This window comes from Telopea speciosissima, chromosome 10 (genome assembly GCF_018873765.1).
Source record: "Telopea speciosissima isolate NSW1024214 ecotype Mountain lineage chromosome 10, Tspe_v1, whole genome shotgun sequence".
NCBI lineage: Eukaryota > Viridiplantae > Streptophyta > Magnoliopsida > Proteales > Proteaceae > Telopea > Telopea speciosissima.
In genome coordinates, this window is record NC_057925.1 from 7,002,953 (window position 1) to 7,024,686 (window position 21,734).

At 37.5% G+C, this 21,734-nt stretch overlaps 1 long non-coding RNA gene, 4 other non-coding genes and 2 pseudogenes across 5 annotated transcripts; 6 read left to right on the top strand and 1 right to left on the bottom strand.

The window, feature by feature from the left end:
- The first annotated feature begins 1,023 nt into the window (after positions 1-1,023).
- On the top strand, positions 1,024-1,184 carry LOC122644339. The gene has a single exon (XR_006330278.1). It is a non-coding gene; the product is annotated as a U1 spliceosomal RNA (small nuclear RNA).
- On the bottom strand, positions 1,056-7,450 carry LOC122643023. Its single transcript, XR_006330148.1, has 3 exons — positions 7,438-7,450; positions 2,383-2,384; positions 1,056-1,190 (listed from the first exon to the last, which is right to left on the bottom strand). It is a non-coding gene; the product is annotated as an uncharacterized LOC122643023 (long non-coding RNA).
- A 79-nt stretch (positions 7,451-7,529) lies between these two features.
- On the top strand, positions 7,530-8,778 carry LOC122642353 (annotated as a pseudogene).
- Positions 8,779-12,194: 3,416 nt separating this feature from the next.
- On the top strand, positions 12,195-12,390 carry LOC122644370. The gene has a single exon (XR_006330306.1). It is a non-coding gene; the product is annotated as a U2 spliceosomal RNA (small nuclear RNA).
- Positions 12,391-15,218: 2,828 nt separating this feature from the next.
- LOC122644347 lies at positions 15,219-15,379 on the top strand. The gene has a single exon (XR_006330285.1). It is a non-coding gene; the product is annotated as a U1 spliceosomal RNA (small nuclear RNA).
- Positions 15,380-16,032: 653 nt separating this feature from the next.
- On the top strand, positions 16,033-16,193 carry LOC122644346. Its single transcript, XR_006330284.1, has one exon. It is a non-coding gene; the product is annotated as a U1 spliceosomal RNA (small nuclear RNA).
- Positions 16,194-18,258: 2,065 nt separating this feature from the next.
- On the top strand, positions 18,259-21,430 carry LOC122642354 (annotated as a pseudogene).
- Positions 21,431-21,734: the final 304 nt, after the last annotated feature.

The following is a 21,734-nucleotide window of genomic DNA, read 5'->3' on the forward strand; positions in this document are numbered from 1 at the left end:
TATATCCCTAACCCTGTGGATGGCATCATCTAGTATTCGAGAATCTAATGTTGAACATTCCCATCCAGAAAGTTTATATGTATATTTCATGTTGAAGTCACTGGCAACTAAGATATTCTGTGATATATTATCCTTCCTATCACGAAATCTTCGATGTTGGTCAACTGATGCCCATAAAGAGATATGTGAACCATCTATGGCTCCAATGCAATTGTTGAAGTAACGTGATAATTTTTTTGCGTTGAGTTGTGGATCTTGGAGGTTTCAATAGTTTTGTATGTAGTTGAAGTATTGCACTCAAAACAAGATTGAAGTACCTACTTTAGTCTCATCAGAATGACCAAATTGGTGTAGGAGGACTCGGTTCTTGGCATTGTGGCCAATTGTGTGTAAAAAAATTATCAGTTGTTCTTCCACTTGCAAAGATCTGCTATCCTAAAGAAGACCCTTCTATCTAACCATTTCACTTAAACTGAAAAAATGCCCTCTTACTCATCCTTGTTTGAGATCGACATGTGGTGTCGAATACACCAATAATTCTCTCCGTCTCAACAAGATCATGGTGGAACATAGTCGTTTTTCCCTAGCTAAAGTATTATAAAATTTAGAACAATGGAGACACTCAATCAAAATATGTGGGACATGTAATGATTGCCACATCCCTTGGAAAGATGGAAATGACCAGGGGTGCGACGATCATTTAGGCCACCCATGTGTTTGCGTGTAGGGGCGGCATGCGTTGTGCAACCGAGTGACGTTCTCTTTCCTATTTCTTAAATATTCAACTGACCAAAATTGCATTTCATTTTCAAAATTGAAAGCTAATCTCTCAGAGTAGCCCTCACTTCTTTAACGTACAAATAAGTCATTTATGTAGCTAGAGGACCAAAATCATTTGTAGATACGTAAACAAAAATAAGATAATATGAGAAAGGAGGTGGGTTTTTAGTCCCACATTGGTCAGCTAGTAGAGAAAGAGACAGGAGACTAGCGTATAAATAAGGGACAACAATAAAGTAATACATACTTACCTGGACGGGGTTTATGGGTGATCAAGAAGGCCCATTGCCTAGGTTGGTGACCTCCATTGCACTTGGGAGGGGTGCCCGCCTAACATCTCCCCAAGTGGGAGAGTGTACGTCATAATTTGTGGCAGCGGGGGTACGCGTTCGCGCGGCCCCTTCCCAAGTCTTAGTTAAAGCATTTGACAAATTACATAATTAGCCGTACCTTCTTGAAGAACTTGAGTGAATAAAATCTTCCCAAGGTTCTTAGTTGAGTAAGCAGCCACTTACACTTACCCAAACTTGAAACTTCTTTATAATCCTCATGGATGTGCTGGCCGGTAATGGTAAACAATAGAGATATATACTTTTTTTTTTTTTTTTGATAGGTAATAGAGATATATACTTGTCTCAACAGAAATAGGGGCAACATGAGGGAATTTAATATAATCTTAAAAAACTCAAAAAAGATTTTTTTGGGTGAATAAATAAACTCAAAACTTTTACCAAAAAAAGAAACTCAAAATAGATTATTGTTGTTAGAATCCATAATATGATTAAAAACCTAAGTTTCTAAGAAAGTAATAGTTAAGTGGATCAAATTGCAAACATCAATGAAAACAAAGGCAATATGGCTTTGCAGAGTTATAGCTAGAATTTTGGGAAAAAATTTCAGTGCTACAATTGTAACAGGAACAACTACAGGGCTAGCAGCCAAAGAAATGGAATAATTCACTTCCCTTTAGGGTTCATAAATACCCTCCTAGGTTTTAGTATTTTCTAAAATACCCTTCAAGATCCCATTTCCTCATTTTGCCATCTAATGACGCTGGAGGCACTACAAGAAATTGGGTCTACGACGGCGTTTTTAAACGCCGCTATAGATCCCAAAAACGCCGCTGTATCATTCAACGACGTTTCTACTTTGTGCCGTAGAAACGTCGGCGAAGGTACCGCCGTTTTTGTACAACGGCGTTTTTTGAGAGTGACTGTGTAAGTGCCTTTACCGCGGCGTTTTCTAATAAACGTCGTGGAAAATGTCCTACAACGACGTTTTTAAAAGTGCCGAGGTAGGCATTGAATTTCTAATTGTTGCGACGTTTGTAGCAAATGCCGGGGCTTAGTACACTAAAACGACGTTTATAAAAGCGCCGCTGTAGGCAATAATATTGAGGCATTTGTTAATAAACGCCGGTAAATGAGGCCTGGCTTTTTGTTTTTGCCGACGTTTTTAAAAACGCCGCTATAGGTGCTATTTTTTTTTTTTAAATTTAAGAATAGCTTCTGTATCTATTCCATTAACCTGTTTCAAATATAATAGATTCATTCTGCCACCTATTTCATATATAATGCATTCATCCATATTAATCTTTTCGACCACTTGTTTCATATAGAACACATAAATCCCACAAAATAATGATTTTACTAATGCCAAGATATATTGAACTATGTAAAATATCCATTAAACATAAAATAAAAACAGAGTCTAAAGTACTACGGTTCCGATACTGCAAAAAGACAAGATCCCCTCCTACACAGAATCCATAGTTCTAAGGTTCCAATACTACAAAAAGATAAAAGATCCCCTCCTACACAAAATCCATAGTACTAAGGTTCTGATACTGCAAAAAGACCACAAAGAGACCCCCTTCTATACAAAATTCATAACCCAATTAGCAAGTAAAATAATATTAGTTCATGGATCTCTGAAGCCACCAAAGTTATACTCCCAGTGAGGAAACCAAGCCCAAAAGTGAAATTCCAAGACCTGAACACCATCTCCATCCTACACAAAACCATCAAATAGCAATATAAACTAATTAGTAAGACTGAAGGTGACAAGAGGTATGCACAAGTACCAATAACAAAGTAAACAAAAAATTATAGGGACAGATAAACAATCCAATCAACCATCCTTCACTGGCTTGTATAAATAAAACCTTTTCACAGATCTTCACACTCAAAGCCTTGAATTGTGCAACTTTCCTAGATGTTCTTAACTGGATAATTAAAGCTTGTCTCAAGGAGAAGTAAGCATTAAAAAGTAGCATTACTTCCTACTGAAACCTTGGAATTGCTTACATAGAGACAAGAATCATGCTTCAATCAGAAAATGCTGAGAATACCCAAATGCCTAGCGATTTTAGATTCAATGAAAATCAAGGAAATAAATGCATTTACATACACATGCACACACATGCACACAAATACTGAAATACACAGAAAGATGAACCGGAGGTCCAAAAAACAAATCTAACACAGATCATACAATTTCAACCATCTTCTATCTTCTCGATCCTCTAATGCTATCAACAAGATCGGATTTTACAACACAACAATTACCCGAATTCCAACACATCTATGGTCTCTTCATCGTGCGTGTTTATATTACTTCCCAAGAATGTCAAAATTGTGTTAACATAGCAAGTAAAGATATCACACAACGTTGTCCCAATCAAACAGGTGCAATAGTATGGTATGATTTATGCATGTTAAGGTACTCCGATCAGTTCATCTTCTCAACTATGCAAGAAAATCCAACTTGGTATTTGTGGAATGTGAATAATGTGTCAAACCCAGTTCAATTTAATCGACTTTGGCAAATTTAATGAATGACCTTGTGAACCAAGCTGTCTTTGGTTCTTCCACTCGAATGTTTGCACAATGGTTGTGAATTATACAAACAACTTTGAGAAGACTCATGGGTTAATTCAAGTGTACTCGATATATCTCGAATGATCGCAATAGATGCTTAGTTGAAGTTGTTGCTCATATCCCAAATTGTTGCAATGCAAAGCAATGTGGGAGAGTTCTCATGCCCAACTGTAATTTGAGGTTTGAGCTCAATGATCCTTTCTATGAATCAATAGCTGCTCCAACACCTCCATCACCTCCTTCAACTCCTCCTCCTCTTTCCTCGCCTCCACCGGCAAACAGTACAGTAACACAGGGTATGTTATGCTTTTAGGAGCTCTAGTTAATACTGATTGAAGTTTCATTTTATTTTTTACTTCTAATTTTTTTCTATTAGAAGCAAGATTGACCCCCCTCCCCTCAAACACACACCATTGAACTTCAAGACTGTCTATTTTTTATGTGTATTCATGCATCATTTGCTATTAATCCTTTTAAAACCAATCAATTGGATCACACATTAAAAGAAAGATTTTGGTTTTTACAGGGAAAGGAAAAAATTCGTCGACTATTGTCATTATTATTGTCGTTGTGGCAATAACAGCAGTTATTCTTGTTTCTACCCTATTTATATGGTTTTGTATGAGGAAGCCAAAGAGTGAAATTGATGGTGAGCAACCGTACTTTAAATCTTTCTCTATCTTTTATATTTTATTTAGGTGTCAATGTATACGAAATTTTGTATGTAGGAAATTAAAACATTTATAATGGATTGATTTCATTATATTCTTTTGATTGTGCGAGGAATCAAGAGGAGCTGTGTAGGGAAAAACAAATTATTAGGCAAACATTAATTTCCCTTGGAAAATCTCTTGGGTGGAACATATTGTCTTCAAGTCCCTAGAGAACTAGTTTGAATCCAAAGAAAGAAAGCTTTGGCCAGCTATGCTCACTATACAAAATTGTCTGCATGTTTTCATCAAAGCATTTCTATTTGGGAAGTATTGGTTGATTTTTTTTTTTCGGGGTTGGTTGTTAAGGTGTGGCTGATATCAATGTGGCACAATCCTTGCAATTTGACTTTAATACAATAAGAGCTGCCACGACAACTTCTCCGATATGAATAAGCTTGGACAAGGTGGATTCGGTGCTGTCTACAAGCTAATGATCCATTACTACGATACAAGCATGCAACAAAATCTTAACATATACAGTTTAAAGTTGCATTCTGAATTCTTAAAGGTGGTTTTAAATCAGTCTATACAAGTCCACTCTTTTGAGAGGATCCTCTAACACAAATAGTATACAGGGTAAGCTTTTGAATGGACAAGAAGTTGTTGTGAATAGGCTATCTAGAGATTCTGGACAAGGTGAACTAGAATTTAAGAATGAGGTGGTGTTAGTGGCCAAGTTGCAGCACAGGAATCTTGTACGACTCCTTGGCTTCAGCTTAAAAGGAGAAGAAAAGCTCCTGATCTATGAATTCTTGCCAAATGCAAGCCTCGATCACTTCATAGTTGGTTAGACTCTATCTCTGCTTCCCTTTCAAGTGTATTTCTTTCTGTTTTTTTTGAAGTTCTTTGAAAAATATCTTGTATTTTTCCGATGCAAAGAAGATACCCCTTAAGATGTCTGGCTGGAGAAGAGTACCTTTGATTTTACAAAAGATTATCACTACAGAACCTGTGAGATCTGTATTTCAAAGACACTACTGCATCAGTAGGAAGACACAAAAAAACATCTCATCAGATGATAGTAACCATCTGGTTCAAAATTCAATTTGCCTGAAGCTAATAGTCTTATGAGATGAACCAAATTCCAGGATTTCATACAAACAAGCTGATTTTTGGTACCTAATCTAATCAATTTAGTATTCAGCATTAATGCATAGCCAATTGCAAAAAAAAAAAATGAAATAGCAATTGTGACTTATAATTTAGGCCCAACTAATATCTTTGGAAGAAGAGAGAGAAAAAGGACAACAATATTCCTCAAGAACAGCAAGAAAAAGAATAACAAATGCAAGTTTGACTAATTCTAAGAAATGTTCCAAATTAAAGACCTAATCTATCATCAAATAGAGCTTTCACTACAATACAATTACTTATGGTTGCAGGAATATGAATACTGAATTGCCATTAGTCTAAGGTTTCTTGGAAGAATTGATCTTTGGATACTATGTTATCAAGGATTTAAATTGTGGAAAGTGTTGAGGTATAACATACAAGAGAAAAATGAATGCAAGGTGAAAACATATTTAGCTCACTATTTAGGCAAATTGGCTTAAGCCGGTGCCGGGGGTTTGGGGTTTGTTTTCACATGCGCTTGTTGTTCAAAGTTGGGGTTTGTTAAAGAGTAGGAAGCAGATTAAAGAGTAGGAAGAAGACTGTCAAAAGAACCCAAATCAAACTCAAAACTAATCCATGCAACAGTTCAAATGAAACTCAAATCTTGAAAGTACTGAAAGCATACCTGTACAGATAGACGGACAAAAAAAAGCCAACTAATGCAATGGCCTCAATTATCAGCTGTTCAAATGAATGGGTAAGTAAAATCAATATATATAGTACTTCAGATAAAAATTAAAATAAAAGGGAGGGTTGATCTGTTTAGCCTTTTTCAGCCTTGGGGTGGGTTTGCATTTTGAGTGAAAGAGTGAGAGAGTGAAGACATCATGAATATACTGGTGATCCATTATAATTGTTATACAATATAATACAATATATTGCTTCCAGATTTCTGTAAGCATTCTCAAATTTGGTGGTTTTAAAACTTGGCCTAAAGCTTTTGACTAGTGAATAAGGACTAGATCATAGTAGATGGAGCTGTTCTTACTTACGTAGTCTCAATGTAAACCTAATAAACCTGCAATAAACTCTAAGTCATTCAATTCTCAGGTAACTTTTGCTACAATAAACTCTATTTATTTATTTCCCCTTCCTGTTTTGTTGGTGAGAGTAGACACTCTTCTCAATACTGTGTAATCTTTTCTTTTGTTTTATAATATTTCTCTTCTCATAAAAAAAACAAAAAAAAACTTTGAATAGGAAACAATGTGACATCGTTTTCTCTCTTGCCCATTCTCAAAGAGACTCTAGGTAGCAGGACCTCTATGTCTTATAACTGAGCACCTAAGAGACTCTTCCCTCCTGAACCTTTTATCAAATTTGCTTTTCTCCAACCAGACCACCATTGAGGATTAAAAATTCTTCTTATCTATCTTTTCCATTACATGCTATTTCATATGACTGGCTAAAAACCAATGCAATGACCCCACTCACCTTATGCATAACATCCAGAGATGGATATCTAACCTCAGGGCTGCAATCTCATAACCCTACCCCATTACCATGCCTAATAAAACCCAATAAACCATCCCAGAAGGAGATGGATATCTAGCCTCAGGCTGCAATCTCATAACATCCAAAGATGGATATCCGACTGTTTCTACAACTTGAAACAGTCGATTTTAATAAGATATTTATCATGAGATGTGATCTTCATAGAAGGACTTGATTGGATGATATAGGTCTGGGTATGACAGGGGAGATACAAATGATTGGGATTAGGGAAGACAAAGAAATTACTGAGAAAAGAAGCAATGAATGGCAGGTAAGAGCAGGGCCCTGTTTTTCATTTTTTTAGATCAAGGTGCTCTCCATTACTGAAAGCAGACATCCAATAACTGTCCTTTTCATTTTTGTCTCTTTTTCTTTTCCTTCATGTTCCTCTAATTGAGAGGAGACTCAAGAACTAGTCTGATAGGGAGAGGCTTTGCAATAAATATGAAAGATCCCACACATTGATAAGCTATTGTGCCAACAAACTAATTCAAAACACCCAAATATCCTAGTGGGTAGCATCAATTTCGACATTTTTCAAAAAATACAAATGCAGTCAAACTGTCTACCCAAAAACTGATACACTTAAATGATTTATAACTTAAAAAAAATATCTTATCTGTAAGCTTTGGCATAGATCTGTAGGAAAAGGGATGGTGGGCGGAAGCAAATCAATTGTATAGAATTTTGATGCAGGAAATATGTAGGTCAAGGAGGTTCTACTCCTCTAAAAAGGGATGGTGCCGGAGGAGCACAATTTAATCATTTCATCTCGCAATTGAATCCTTCTTCATCGTTTCGATCACCTCAGCAAACCCATTCATCTGCCTTCTTCCTACCAGGAGCTTCAAATCAAGAATACCATGAAGCGCCCCACCATGGACTGTTACAAAATAAGACCTTCCAAGGACTAATGCAACTACTTGAACTTCAAAGCAGACAAGTAATTCCTCTTCTTCCACTGCATTGCCGCCAATCTCTTCAATCTCACTTTTTTTCAATAGCAGCATCAATAATAGCAACAATGTCAACAATAACAATACCAATTGTCTCTCTTAGGGTTACTAATTCCCGACAGTTCAATGGAAATGGTGGAGAAGGAAATTCCCTCTTTTCTTCTAACCTAATGGGTGATCACATTGGGTCAAGTGTCTCTTCTCTTTACAACAATTCAAGACAAACTGAAGTTGTTATTCCTCAAATGTCCATTGCTTTGCTTCAAAAAGCTGCTCAAACGGGTTCAACGACAAAGCGTGGAAGTGGTTCTTTGCTTAGAGGTTTTGGCGAGTTCTTCATTAAGTGGTCCTAAACTGACAGTCTCACTTGACGTCTAATTTTAGGGCTAATTTTGGAGGTGGTGGGGTGAAACATTGTCACAGATGGAAAATGAAAATCATGTCCAAAATCTAATGAATTCTCTAGCAAATGGTGGCTCCTCCATTTTTGGAGGTGCTTCAGGAGGAATCCCTACCTTTAGAGTGAATTGTAATAGTGGTGGACATGAACAATAGACCAATTTTGGTGGATTCAATACAAACAGAATGTCATTGGAACAACAACACCATCAGAATACCAATTTTGGAAACATGGAAGAACCCAAGTTGCATCAAAATGTTACAGTGAGTCTTGGAGGATCTGATAGGTTAACAAGAGACTTCTTAGGTGTTGGAGGGATGGTAAGGAGCATGGGAGGTGGGTTATCACAAAGAGAACAACATGGTATTGACATCAGTTCCCTGGATCCAGAAATGAAGTCGGCTTCTGGTCGATCCTTTGGAGGCAGCGCTAATCATCTTTAGTAAAGATGATCTTGGCAAATAGAAAGAAAAAAAAAAATTTAGGTAAGTGACTCAAAAACGTAGTCAATTTGCTTTGGGGAAGGGGAGAAACTGTGATGTTTTTGCTTAATAATAGTACTCTCAAAGTACATGTGCTTATAAGTTCTTCCCTTTATACCTCTTTCTGTGAGTAGCTGTTTTGATTATAGATGGTGATGAACTGAGAATAGTTACTTTTATTTTCTTCTCTATCCTTTTTGTTCTTCTCTTTTTCTGGCTAAACCTAGAAAGGAGAGTAACTCAACAGAAATAGAAATTTCCTTCATGTTGAGTTCATCTCAAGTATATAATGCAGATGCGGTTAGCTTCATTAATTTGGCTTGATCATACACATTTGTTGGGCTATTCAAGCACTCTTAATCTCTTATTGTGGAATTTCATAATGTGGGTGGGTATTAATCTCTAGTCGTACGCCATTGTTTGTATACAAGGGATGCCATTATTTGTTTTCTATATCTTCTTCGACACTCCCATTACAGCACACCGAGATAGAGAAGAGAGAGAGAGAGAGATATTCCTTCATGCACCTTCAAAGGTGGAAAAGAAAAAAAAAAAAAAAAAAAAAAAAACAGAAATCTTGGGTGGTTTCTTCAATTTCCTCTTTAAAAAAAGAAAGTGTCCTACCTGTTACCTAATAGTAAAGAATATAAAAATGGTGAATTTGAATTCTATGGGATTGGGTTGGGTTGACACTTCTCCTATTGTCTTTCTACGTTGACTCCTATTCACTAGAATAGCATCTCTCCACTCCACTCTTCTCCTCTCCCCTCCTCCACCTTTAACCATCCTTTTATGTTTTATAAGTTTTACCCATCTCTTTAACTGCTCTATTTTATATTGATTGCTTGCTGAAATGTCAACATCTTCTCTTGGGTTCTCCATCTTTCTCCTCCTCTCCTTTTTCGTGAATTGACTCAATCATTGACAGAGAAGTTAGTGGCGGTCGATCTGACTCTATCCATAGTCCATATGACCATACCCAGTAGTATTAGTACTGTAGTCTGATATATCAACACCCCACAGGCCATAAAGCTCATGCCCTCAAAGCGATGCTGACGATAATCCCCATTACAATTCTAGAAATCAAACCCATCTTCTTTGGTGCTTAAACGAAGCAAAAGAATCGAATGAACGAAGACGAAAGAGAAAAGTAGAAAATACTCTCCCCCTTAAAGATCAAAATCACATTACATATATAAACATAAGCAAATCCAAAGACAAACACAGAATGAATCGAAGCAGAAACACAGAGAGCAATAGAGAAAGGAGAGTTTAAGATTAAAAATAAATAAATTTAAAACAACAGAATTAACAATAGAAACCCTAAACAAAAGAATTTGGACAAAAAACTTGAAATACTAACAACAGATCAAATACAATAACTAACACTTTCTGACAAATCAAAACATCTAAGAAAAAAGCAGAGAAGAAGGGTTTAATGGGATCAAACCTTGTGGGACTTGCGAGAATTGGTGTCGCCGATTCACCGTTGCTCTGTCTTTGGAAAGGGATTTCAGAGAAGTTTGACGGTTGAGAGGGGAAAAAGACTTGAGAGAACTTTGAGAGAGAGATGGAAAGAGCGGGGGAAACGAAAATGTTTATGGATGGAGATGGAAAGCGCGGGGAAGTGAAAAGATTTTGGGGTTTTTGTTCGCTGAAAACTATTACTTTATACGGCGTTTATAGATAAACGCCGTTGTATTTTGAAATACAACGACATTTCTTTGAAAACGCCGTTAAAAAAAATATATTAAACCATTATTACACAGTAAACTCCAGTGGCGCTTGTTAAAAAACGCCGCGAAAATTGCTTTATTTAATGGCGATTGTGATAAAACGCCGTTATATATTTATATATGACGGCATTTAAACCCATGCGCCGTTATACCTTTATATATGACGGCATTTTTATTAAAATGTCGGTATATCTTCACATATGACGACGTTTGTAAAATATGCCGCAATAACTCAACCCAAAGTGCCGTCATTGCATCAATTTCTTGTAGTGAGGGTTAAATTTGAACTTGTACCCTTCTTCTTTAAATGAAGAACCAGACCAAGGTGTGGGAGAAATTCCAAGAAGACCATCTGAACGAATGGGAGAAGAAGGTTTGAGGGAAGAGGATAGGTTTAGGGTATGGGTTTCCATGATCTCATGAAGAGGGGATGATGGGATAAGGATTAGAGTATGGGTGGTCGAGGTAGTGATCCGATTAGAAAATGGGGGGAAGTACTGCAAGAGGGATTTGACATGGATTTACCAAAGAAGATGAAGATGGAGAAGATGAAGCAGAAGCGGAAGGGAAGAAGGAGCCATCCGAAATTTGTTTGCAGTATTTCGGCTCGAAACATTCAAGATCTGAAGAGATTTATCTTTTTTCTCTTTGATCCCATTTTCCTTAGACTTGGACAATTACAACCATTGCGCTAATTCCTGTTGTTAATCAAACCTGGGTACATATCCGGTTTGGGTTTGGCGGCCACCCATGGGGCAGCCGATTGGACCAGTTGGATTGACCATTTAAGGAGTTGGCCTTTACCCTTAAGGTCTCTTCCCTTTCTGTGATTCCTATTTGGAGTGGGACACTCTAAGGATGCGGGGACTGATTATATATAAATATAATCAAGTCACCCCAAAACCTAATTGCATTTTTGCACCATTAAAGTCTCTCATTCTCAAATTTGTTCACTAAGTTACTAGTGTGTTCTCTGTGGGATTTCATCTGTTCCCAAAGATTTGTGGTGTGAAGTTCTTCTTGGAGATCAAAGTCTTTCAAGATATTTAGAGATTGAAGAGGATGGTTTGAATTCGTAAACCTTGTAATCAAATCCGTACGAGATCATTCCGATGCATTCCTATCTCTATTTAGGTACACCCTAATGGGTGGTGATTTGTTTACACCTGCAATAGACACTCACTCAGGAGATCGAAGTCTTTCAAGATATTTAGAGATTGAAGAAAATCGTTTGAATTCGTAAACCTTATAATCAAATCCGTACGAGATCATTCCGATGCATTCCTATTTCTATTCAGGTACACCCTAATGGGTGGTGATTTGTTTACACCTGTAATAGACACTCACTGAGGCTTATTTCTGGAAAGATAAGACAAGATCCTCAATCCATCAAAAACTTCACACCACCTTTCTTTATGGAGAAAATAAACCATTTTATTGGTTAGAGAATCAAAGATAGGCTTCACACCACCTTAGTACTTGTGAACTGTAAATGCAATCTCTGGCAATAGTTCTCATATGCTCATGTGAGGAGGTCAAAGCTAAAGAAGAGAATGATCGCTAGTCCCACATCGGCTAAAGGAAGAGCAAGGATGAGTGGATAGGTGTCTATAAAATGGAAACAAAAACGATTAACAAAGCATACCTTTCTCGGCCTTTTGGCTAAGATCAAGTGTAGTATCTGTTCTTATCAGTTTAATATCTGATATGTGGGTCATAGACCCACATGATATTAAATTAATTTTTCTTGGGGGAAGGCCCACAACAGTAGCTTGCTACTAGGGTCTTCGAGCGTTGCCCATGTGTTGCACTACTGCACGGGCCTGGCGTACCCCTACAAAAGCTAATTAAAAAGTTTTGTAAAGATCCAAATCTGACGGCTTAAATAAGGTTACCATAAATCTTGAAGGTTTGGTGGGGAAAACGATTCTGGACTTTGGATTGTTTTATTTTTCGATGAAAGAAAAGAAAATTTCTATTAAGCAGATAAAAAGTTACAATATTGTCTATCTAGGGTGCATTAGAAGCTAGAGGTTGTTGTGCTAGGGACTTGAGCCAATATAACAGAGAGGGGTCTGTCATATGTTTGAACAAAATGCTTGGTGAACGATCCAAAATCTATAGAAAGTATTCCAACACCGCCATGGAGAATGGGATGGAGTTGGAAGAAGTCCAGGTAGCACCTTGTTAGAGCACCAAACTTCTTTCAACTTCAAACCTATCGATTAGCCAGATCAAAACCGTCGAAAATAGCTAACAGTTCTGGTTCCATTTCATGGTTGCTTTTAACCCTTCTTGTATTTAACAAAATGAATTTTCCATCTAACAAAATGCCAAGAGTCCATCCAAAACAACCTATGTCCGTGGAAGAGCCCTATGCATAACAAAACAGGAAAGTCCAAAGTAGGTAAATGAAGCTTAGGGTTACTAATTATTAGAAAGTACAGCATTGGGCTTAATAGGGGGGGGGGGGAATATGAAGGTCTTGCATCCAAAGTTCAATACTCGTTAAAACAGTTAGAGGATGAGGTTTAACAAAACAGAAAATATAATTGTTCTTGGAAATCCAAATAAAATAACAAGTTATAATAAAAATGAAAAAAAAACCAAACAAGAGATGGCTTATCAAGTTTGCAATTGAGGAAAGAAGAAATGCAGAATTGTACTAGAGATGGGAAATAGATGAATTCTATCCTCAGACCCAACGGACCAGCTGTCCAAATATGTTTAACTCAGTCACAAGATAACAGTAAATGCCAAAGGGTCTCATTACAAGTGCCACAGAAAGCACAAGTTGGGTCGATCTGAGTCCATTTCGAAATAGTATCCTTAACTGGAATCCCTACATTTAATACACGCAAAAAAAAAAAAAATTTAATTTAAGATGGAGATTGAGTTTCCAAAAAAAATTTCACCAAACGGATAAAGACAAATCAAAGCAAGAGGTGTTAGAAATGAAATTATCCGCTTTTTTAGTGATAAAACGACCATCCCTAGTGAGGGTGCACCACCACAAGTCCGAGGAGTCAGAGCAAGGGATGTGAAAGATGTGAGGTAGATAAGAAGGGACTGAAATCCTCAAAAGATCCAAGTTCCAGCAGTTGTTAGAGAGAAACAAATTGACCTTTTCAGGAAAGGACCTTTGAAATTCCTCAGGTTTGAGGGAGAACAAGGGTATTGATGGGATCCAAGGGTCGGTCCAAAAATAGGTGTCCATTCCATTGCCAATCTTCCTAATACAGAGAGATCTAAGGGTAGGGATAATCTTAGTGATACCATTCCAAACCCATGAGTCCTTCCGAGATCTAGTCCTAAGATCAAAAAGAGAAGTTTTGGGAAAGTATTTAGCTTTAAGAACTTTGGTCCAAAGGGAATGTGGTTCAACAAGAAGTCTCCAACCTAACTTAAGAAGAAGGGCAGTATTTTGGATACAAGAGGGTCGAAAGCCGAGACCCCCATGGTCCAAAGGAAGGCATATTCGTTTTCAGGAAACAAGGGACTTTTTGTTGTTGTTCTTAGATCCGCCACACCAAAAGTTGTAACAAATCGAATCAACTACAGGGCTAGCAAAAGAGAGAAGGTTAGCGTTCCAATGAGATAATCTGCTATTGATTCTACTGACAAAGAGGGTCAGATGTTAAATCTTGGAAGTGGGATAAAACAACTTGGTTCCAAGATCTAGACTCTAGATTTAAGAACATATAATAACAACTGGTAATTTCCTTGGCCCCCACTGATACCTTATCAAATGGTTGTGATTCATTTAACCACTTCCATCCATGTATCGGGAGGGGTGTCTCATGGCACAAATGTGAACCAGGAGAGTCAATCCCATGACCTCCTGGGAGCATGCATTCTACTGGCAAACCATCAACCTACTGAGCAAGCAGTTGTTCAATAAATTTCCACTTCACATGTTAAGTTTCAATCCAAATGAAATTTACCAAGTGACAAAATAATGTATTGGGAAAGAGTTTTCTGTCGTAGGGGCCAATAAAAGCGCCTAAAAAAGCATCAATGGAGGTCAAATTTCTACCTTTCACGGGGAGGGGGGGTCATTTCATGCCATCTCTATCTATGCGTAGTATCTATACTTCTGGACAGATTTATTTTTTCCCTAAAGTATTATAAAATTTAAAATATTGGAGATGCTCAATCGACATGTGGGAGGGTCTACAAGTTGATTGGAGTCTGAAATCTACCATGTGGTTAATCTATATTATTTCTTCTTAAATATTCAATTGACTAAAATTGCAATTTCAGTTTCAAAATTAAAGTTTCAGCTAGTCTCTCCTTGTATCTCTCACTTCTTTAATGAACAAATAAATCATTTATGTATCCAAAGGATCAAAATCATTTGCATATATATATATTTAAGAATTTCTTGGAACACCCTTCACCCCGTTTTGGAATTAGCAAGCACAATCAGCGAGCGACTGTTAGAACAATTGGCTCTTAAAGTTGTTTCAAACAAGTCTATCGTAAATATCTTTTCATAAGTAATATAGTTTTTATTTGCATAAAAAAAAATCATTTACATATACGGATACAAAAATAACATGGAATGGAAAAGAAGGTGGGTTTTTTTAATCCCACATCGGACAGATAGTAGAAGATAGAAAAGAGACTTAGAGTACAAATAAGGGAAAGCAAGTATGGTGAAACATACTTACCTGGACGGGGTTTATGGGTGATCAAGAAGGCCCATTGCCTAGGTTGGTGACTTCCATTGCACTTGGGAGGGGTGCCCGCTTAACATCTCCCCAAGTGGGAGAGTGTACGTCATAATTTGTGGTAGAGGGGGTACGCGTTCGCGCGGCCCCTACTAAGTTCTTAGTAAAATATTTTACTGTTTGATAATTGGATGTAGCAGCGACCTTGTTCAACGAGCTGAGGTAAGCCGGTTCTTCTGTAGTTCATTCGGGTAAAATGTATCACAAATTCACAAGAAAACCATTTAAAAGGATCACAATCAGGGACAACTACGAAGCAATAATGAAATCTCTCAGGCTTGGTTGTTTTGAACCGAAAGGAAGTTGCTTTGTGGTTTCACATGATTTTACCGGGATTTAGTTAGACAATCTTGCTCAAGAATGCAAGGTTTTCACAGTTCCAAACACCTAAAATCTGAAGAGAACGAATCGCGTTCTCTTGTTCCACATTCCTCCGGTCTGATCGATTTAAGTCGATTCAAATCGGAATCAATGGAGACTAGAACCATTATAACAAGGGAAGAACCCACCTCCAAAATTGCTTTTTTCTCCCCCCTTCCCCCAACCCACATTTTGAGTGCTACCATTCCCTACTGATCCATGAAAACAGGGCCCAAATATCACCACAAGAGAGACCAATACTTGACCGTATACCCATGAAAAATAGTATGGGAAAGGAGGTGGGTTTTAAAGTCCCACATCGGTCAGAAAGTAGAAGAGAGAAAGGGAAACAAATGTATAAATAGGGAAAGCAATGAGATTAAAATATACTTACCTGGACGGGGTTTATGGGTGATCAAGAAGGCCCATTGCCTAGGTTGGTGACTTCCATTGCACTTGGGAAGGGTGCCCGCCTAACATCTCCCCAAGTGGGAGAGTGTACGTCATAATTTGTGGCAGCGGGGGTACGCGTTCGCGCGGCCCCTACCCAACTCTCAGTTAAATATTTTGTTTTTTTTTTCATGCAATGAAGATTATTGATTGTTTGTTTCAAACTTTGTAGAAATTTTATTTTGTCATCCTTACGGTGTGAATCTTATTGCTTTTTGTTTGTTTGGGTTCTAGTTTATAATCTTAGACATCTTGTATAACTCCCAACCAATGTTTTGAACCATCCCAAATAAAAAGAGGAATTCTATAAAATAACCAAAATGCCCCTATTAGGGTTGACTAGTTAAAAGCTCATCAAACAACATTGAGATCAGTTCAAATTTGAGGATTTTGTGTATTTCATCATAGAAACTCTTATATTCGAAAATTGTTTGAAAACAATTTAATTTGAACATTATTTATGTATGATTCCATTATTGGTCTTGTGGGATCCATTTTCAAACTTGATTGTGGTTAAAATGGTTTTTGATTTTCACACTATTAGATGTACTCCGAACAAGTTTTTTAATGATACATGCGTCACTAAATTCGATTTTATGGTTTGAAAGCAATAATTTTTTTGAGAGATTTCTCACTTGATTTATAGTTTTGGGCATTTTCTGTGAAGAAGTAATTTCATGAAATTTTTACTAAAAATTGAAGGGAAAATCATTTGGCCATGGAAAATATACCATTTTATACTTTTAATTTATAAATTATGAAAAAATAAAAATTTTGAGTTGACATTAATTTTTCCATTTTGTAAGTGAAAAGTTAATAGTTTATTATTAAAAAAATATAATATGTTGCACAAAAATAGTGTATTTTTTATTTTTGTTAAAACATCTAAATGTATTAAAATGATGAATAAAGAAGAGATGTACAGGATTAACATTTGGGCAACTTAGATGAATACAAGAACAAAAATAACTGGGAACTCACACCTTCGACAATGCCATCAACAAGAGAAATCTAGGCCTACATTGAGCATCTCTCAGCAGCTCCTCGTTTATATGAGCCGATAGGCCAACAAAAGAGGATGAAATCCCATGCTTCGATGCCTCCTTAGCCGAAAAATCTGTCATGGGATTTGATCAGTGGCTCAGCCGCCAGTACCATTACAACGATCCTCATGGTTGTTCCTTTCAACTAGCCTTTGCATTAAATGATTGTAACTCTATTCAAACGGTTACACCATCACATTCTCTATAACTCCTTGCGATAATGAGCATTTACTCACTCATTCGTTAATGGCTTCTAAGGTTTATCAAACAGTTACAATGGTTAATGCTCATCAACCTCCACATTTGACTAGTGGTTATATACCTTCAATTTCAGCCACTCCACAATGGGCCAGAAGTTACATTTCATCAGTTTCAACATCTCCTAGCGAGAATGGATTACCTCAATTTCATCTGTTTCATCCACTTAAGGATATCATCATTAAGCTCATCAATCCCTACAAGTGGGGAATGGTTATACATCTTCCGTTACAAGTGGCAAGCATTTCTTAGTGGTAATGAGCTTCTTCAATCAGTTATGAATCATAATAGCCATCAATTTTTTAACAATAAAAAAATACTTATCGTAATGGCACAACTAGCTAATGGTATATCAAATGTCGTAACGTTACAAAGACTCTCCACAAGTAATGTCCCAATGGATATGGCCATTACAGCTCATTTCTATTCACATGATACGAGATAGGTTGTAATTGTTAATTGGAGAGTAATGGTGAGTGGTGATGGTCTCAAGCTTTTGATGTTTTCCCTTTATTAATAATGGAATAGGAATCTCGTATCATGTGAATAGAAGAAATTTCCACACATCGTCCCCTGCCGTCCTCCCCAATTTTCCTGTTAAGAATAGTCAACTAAATTTATATTCTATTGCAATATTATTTCAAAGGTGACTAAATGTTGACAAGTGTTCATCTTTCACATGAAAGGCCTTGAAAGCTTCATAATTCATAATTTTTTAGCTGGTCAAATATGAAAGTGATTGGTTTCTTGGAAGAGAATCATCTACTTCTCATTCTGATAATCTTCTTTCTATGATCTTATCCATATTGAGGCACTTATAGACTACTTTCAAATATCTGTCTTCTGGGTTCATAGTGAGTCATAGTATTGGGAATTATTGACATAATGGGTAGATTTTCTGTTACTCTTCTGGTCCTATTGATTCTCTGTTTGCTATCAACTGAGAAGTTTGCATGTAATGGTGAAACCCATTCCCATTGTCTGGAATCCGATTGGAAAGCTCTTATTCAGTTTAAAAATGGCCTCAATGATCCTGAAAATCGTCTCTTGTCATGGCAAGGAAATGATTGTTGTCAATGGAGAGGAGTGCAGTGTGAGAACAGTTCTGGAGCTGTGATTGCAATTGATCTCCACAACCCACATCCATATAATAGTTCTGATTCTTCTAACAGGTATGGTTTTTGGAACTTAAGAGGAAATTTTGATCCTGCTTTGTTAAGACTCAAGTCATTGAAACAGTTGGACCTAAGTCTCAACACATTTGATGGAATCCCAATTCCTGATTTTCTTGGTTCTTTGCAAGAATTGCAATATCTAAACCTGTCAAATTCAGGTTTTAGTGGTGTAGTTCCTCCCAGTTTGGGAAACCTCTCTAGCTTGCAGTACCTTGATGTTTCTTCAGGTTTCCCTCCTTTGATGGCTAACAGTCTACAGTGGGTGTCTGGTCTCAGCTCTCTGAGACACCTCGCGATGAATGGGGTGGACCTTTCGATGGTGGGATCAGGTTGGGTTCCTATATTAGGAACAGGCTCCCATTATTGATTGAATTACATTTATCTTTTTGTGGCTTGACTGGTCCCATTCCATCCCTTCAGTTTGTGAATTTCACTTCACTTGCAGTGATGGACCTTAGCTTGAATAGCTTCACTTCAAAGTTTCCTGACTGGATTGTAAACATAAGCAGTCTTGTATCTTTGGACATAAGTGCTAACAGGTTACAAGGAAAGATTCCCCTTGGTATCTCTGAGCTTCCAAATTTGCGACATCTGAGTCTTGCAGAAAATGGTAATCTTACTGCCAGTTGTGGACAGCTACTAAAGGGAAGCTGGAGAAGCATTGAGGTACTTGACTTATCTATGAACAGAGTACATGGGAGACTCCCTTCCTCCATTGGAAATATGACTTCTCTGGTTGATTTTAATTTGTTTGTTAATAATGTTGCTGGAGGGATCCCAAGCTCCATTGGTTTCCTTGCAACTTAAAAAGTTTGAACATAGCAGGTAATAACTTAACAGGAGGTTTACTAGAATTTCTTGAAGGAACAGAGAACTGCGTCGGTAGGAGTCCATTGCCTAGTCTGATGTACTTAAGCTTGACCAGCAATCAGCTGGTTGGGAATTTACCAGAATGGCTGGGGGAACTGCATAATCTAATGAAACTTGATTTGACTAACAACTTGCTTCGAGGTCCAATTCCTGCTTCTTTGGGAAGATTATCAACCTTGACAGATATGGGACTTGGGGGGAATAAACTAAATGGAAGCCTTCCTAATTCTATAGGAGAGCTTTCTGAGTTGGTTTCACTTGATGTGTCATTCAATCAATTGACTGGGATTGTTTCTGAAGCTCATTTCTCAAATCTAAGTAACTTGAAGTTCTTATTCATATCTGCAAATTCCTTAACTTTGAATGTTAGCTCCAAGTGGATTCCTCCATTCCAGATCAATAATCTTGACATGGGGTCATGTCAACTAGGTCCCTTCTTTCCTGATTCGCTTGAAACTCAAAAGGAAATCAGTTTTCTGGATATTTCAAATGCTAGCATTTCAGGCCTTATACCCAACTGGTTTTGGGATCTTTCTTCTAATCTCTCTCTTTTAAATGCATCTTTCAATCAGTTACAAGGCCAACTACCTAACCCTCTTCCAGTTGCATCCTTTGCAGACATAGATTTCAGGTCCAACCTCTTGCAAGGACCCATTCCTCTTCCATCGGTCGAGGTTGAATTACTGAATCTCTCTAAGAATCGATTTTCTGGTTCTATTCCATTGAGCATAGGTGATGTGCTGCCAAATTTGGTGTTTCTGTCTCTTTCAGATAACTGTATAACAAGTGAAATCCCAGCCTCCATTGGCAAAATGTTGCTTCTAGAAGTCCTTGATCTGTCACAAAATAATCTGACAGGCAACATACCATCAAGCTTACAGAATTGTTCTTATCTAAAAGCTCTAGACCTTCGACAGAACAATCTATCTGGATTGATCCCATTCCAACTGGGTCAGTTATTAAAGATTCAGACACTGCACCTAAGTGACAATAGTTTATCTGGGGAACTTCCATCATCCTTGCAGAATTGCTCTAGTTTGGAAACTCTAGACATTGGTAACAACAAATTCTCAGGTAACATTCCACCTTGGATTTACGAAAGGATGACCACTCTTCGAATTTTACGCTTGAGATCAAATCTGTTTTCAGGAAGACTAACTCCTCAACTTTCAAATCTGAGGTCATTGCAAGTTCTGGATCTGGCAAATAACAATTTGGTTGGAGACTTTCCAGCCAGCTTAGGGGATCTTCGAGCCATGACACATGTGCAAAGTGTAAACAAGTATCTACTTTATGGGAAGTACACAGGGCTCTACTATGAAGAGAATGTGGTTATTTCTATTAAAGACCAGGCTAGACAATACACAAAGACCCTTTCTCTTGTAACCTGCATAGACTTGTCTGGAAATAACTTAGTGGGAGAATTTCCTGAAACAATAACAAATCTCTCAGGCTTAGTTGTTTTGAACTTGTCAAGAAATCATATCAGTGGGCAAATTCCTGAGAAAATTGCAAACATGCATGAATTAGCCTCTCTTGATGTCTCAAATAATCAGCTGTCAGGGAGCATTCCTTCCAGCATGGCATCCATGGCTTCTTTGGCTTATCTAAACTTTTCAAACGACAACTTATCAGGAAAAATCCCAGATAATGGGCAGATGACTACTTTTGATGAATCTTCATACTATGGAAACCCAGGTCTTTGTGGTCTTCCACTTCTCAAAAGTTGCCAAATTGGTGCTTCAGATAGAAGAGGGACAGTTGAAGATGACAGTGATATAAAGGATAAATGGTTTTACTTGAGTGTTGATTTGGGATTTGCAACTGGTCTTTTGGTACCTTGTGTTATTCTAGCAATCAGAAAGCCATGGAGTGATGCCTACTTTAGTTTTGTGGATATACTTATCAATAGAACATTGCAGATGGGTAGCAGCAGAGCAACATCCCACAGAAACCGACGTCGTTCGACGATAGTGTACAAAACTTAGATATTCTCCTCCCCCCACCACCACCACCACCACCACCACCACCAAATTTTTTTTTCTTCTCTCCTATTTGTCCCTCTTGGGCTTCCTTCCTCCATGAATACAGCTCTGCTTGTTCTGACTATTTGTATAAACCACCACTATTGGTTTTAGCACTTGTGACTTAAGTGTATTCTCTTGCCAGATCTGGAAAACTGGTCTCTGTCTTGTACTATTATTCCCATTCAAGAAGAAAAATTGAAGGATAGGAGAAGAGCCAAAGTGTTTCTTCTGTATTGAAGTTTCTGCTATTCTCTCTGTAGTCTGT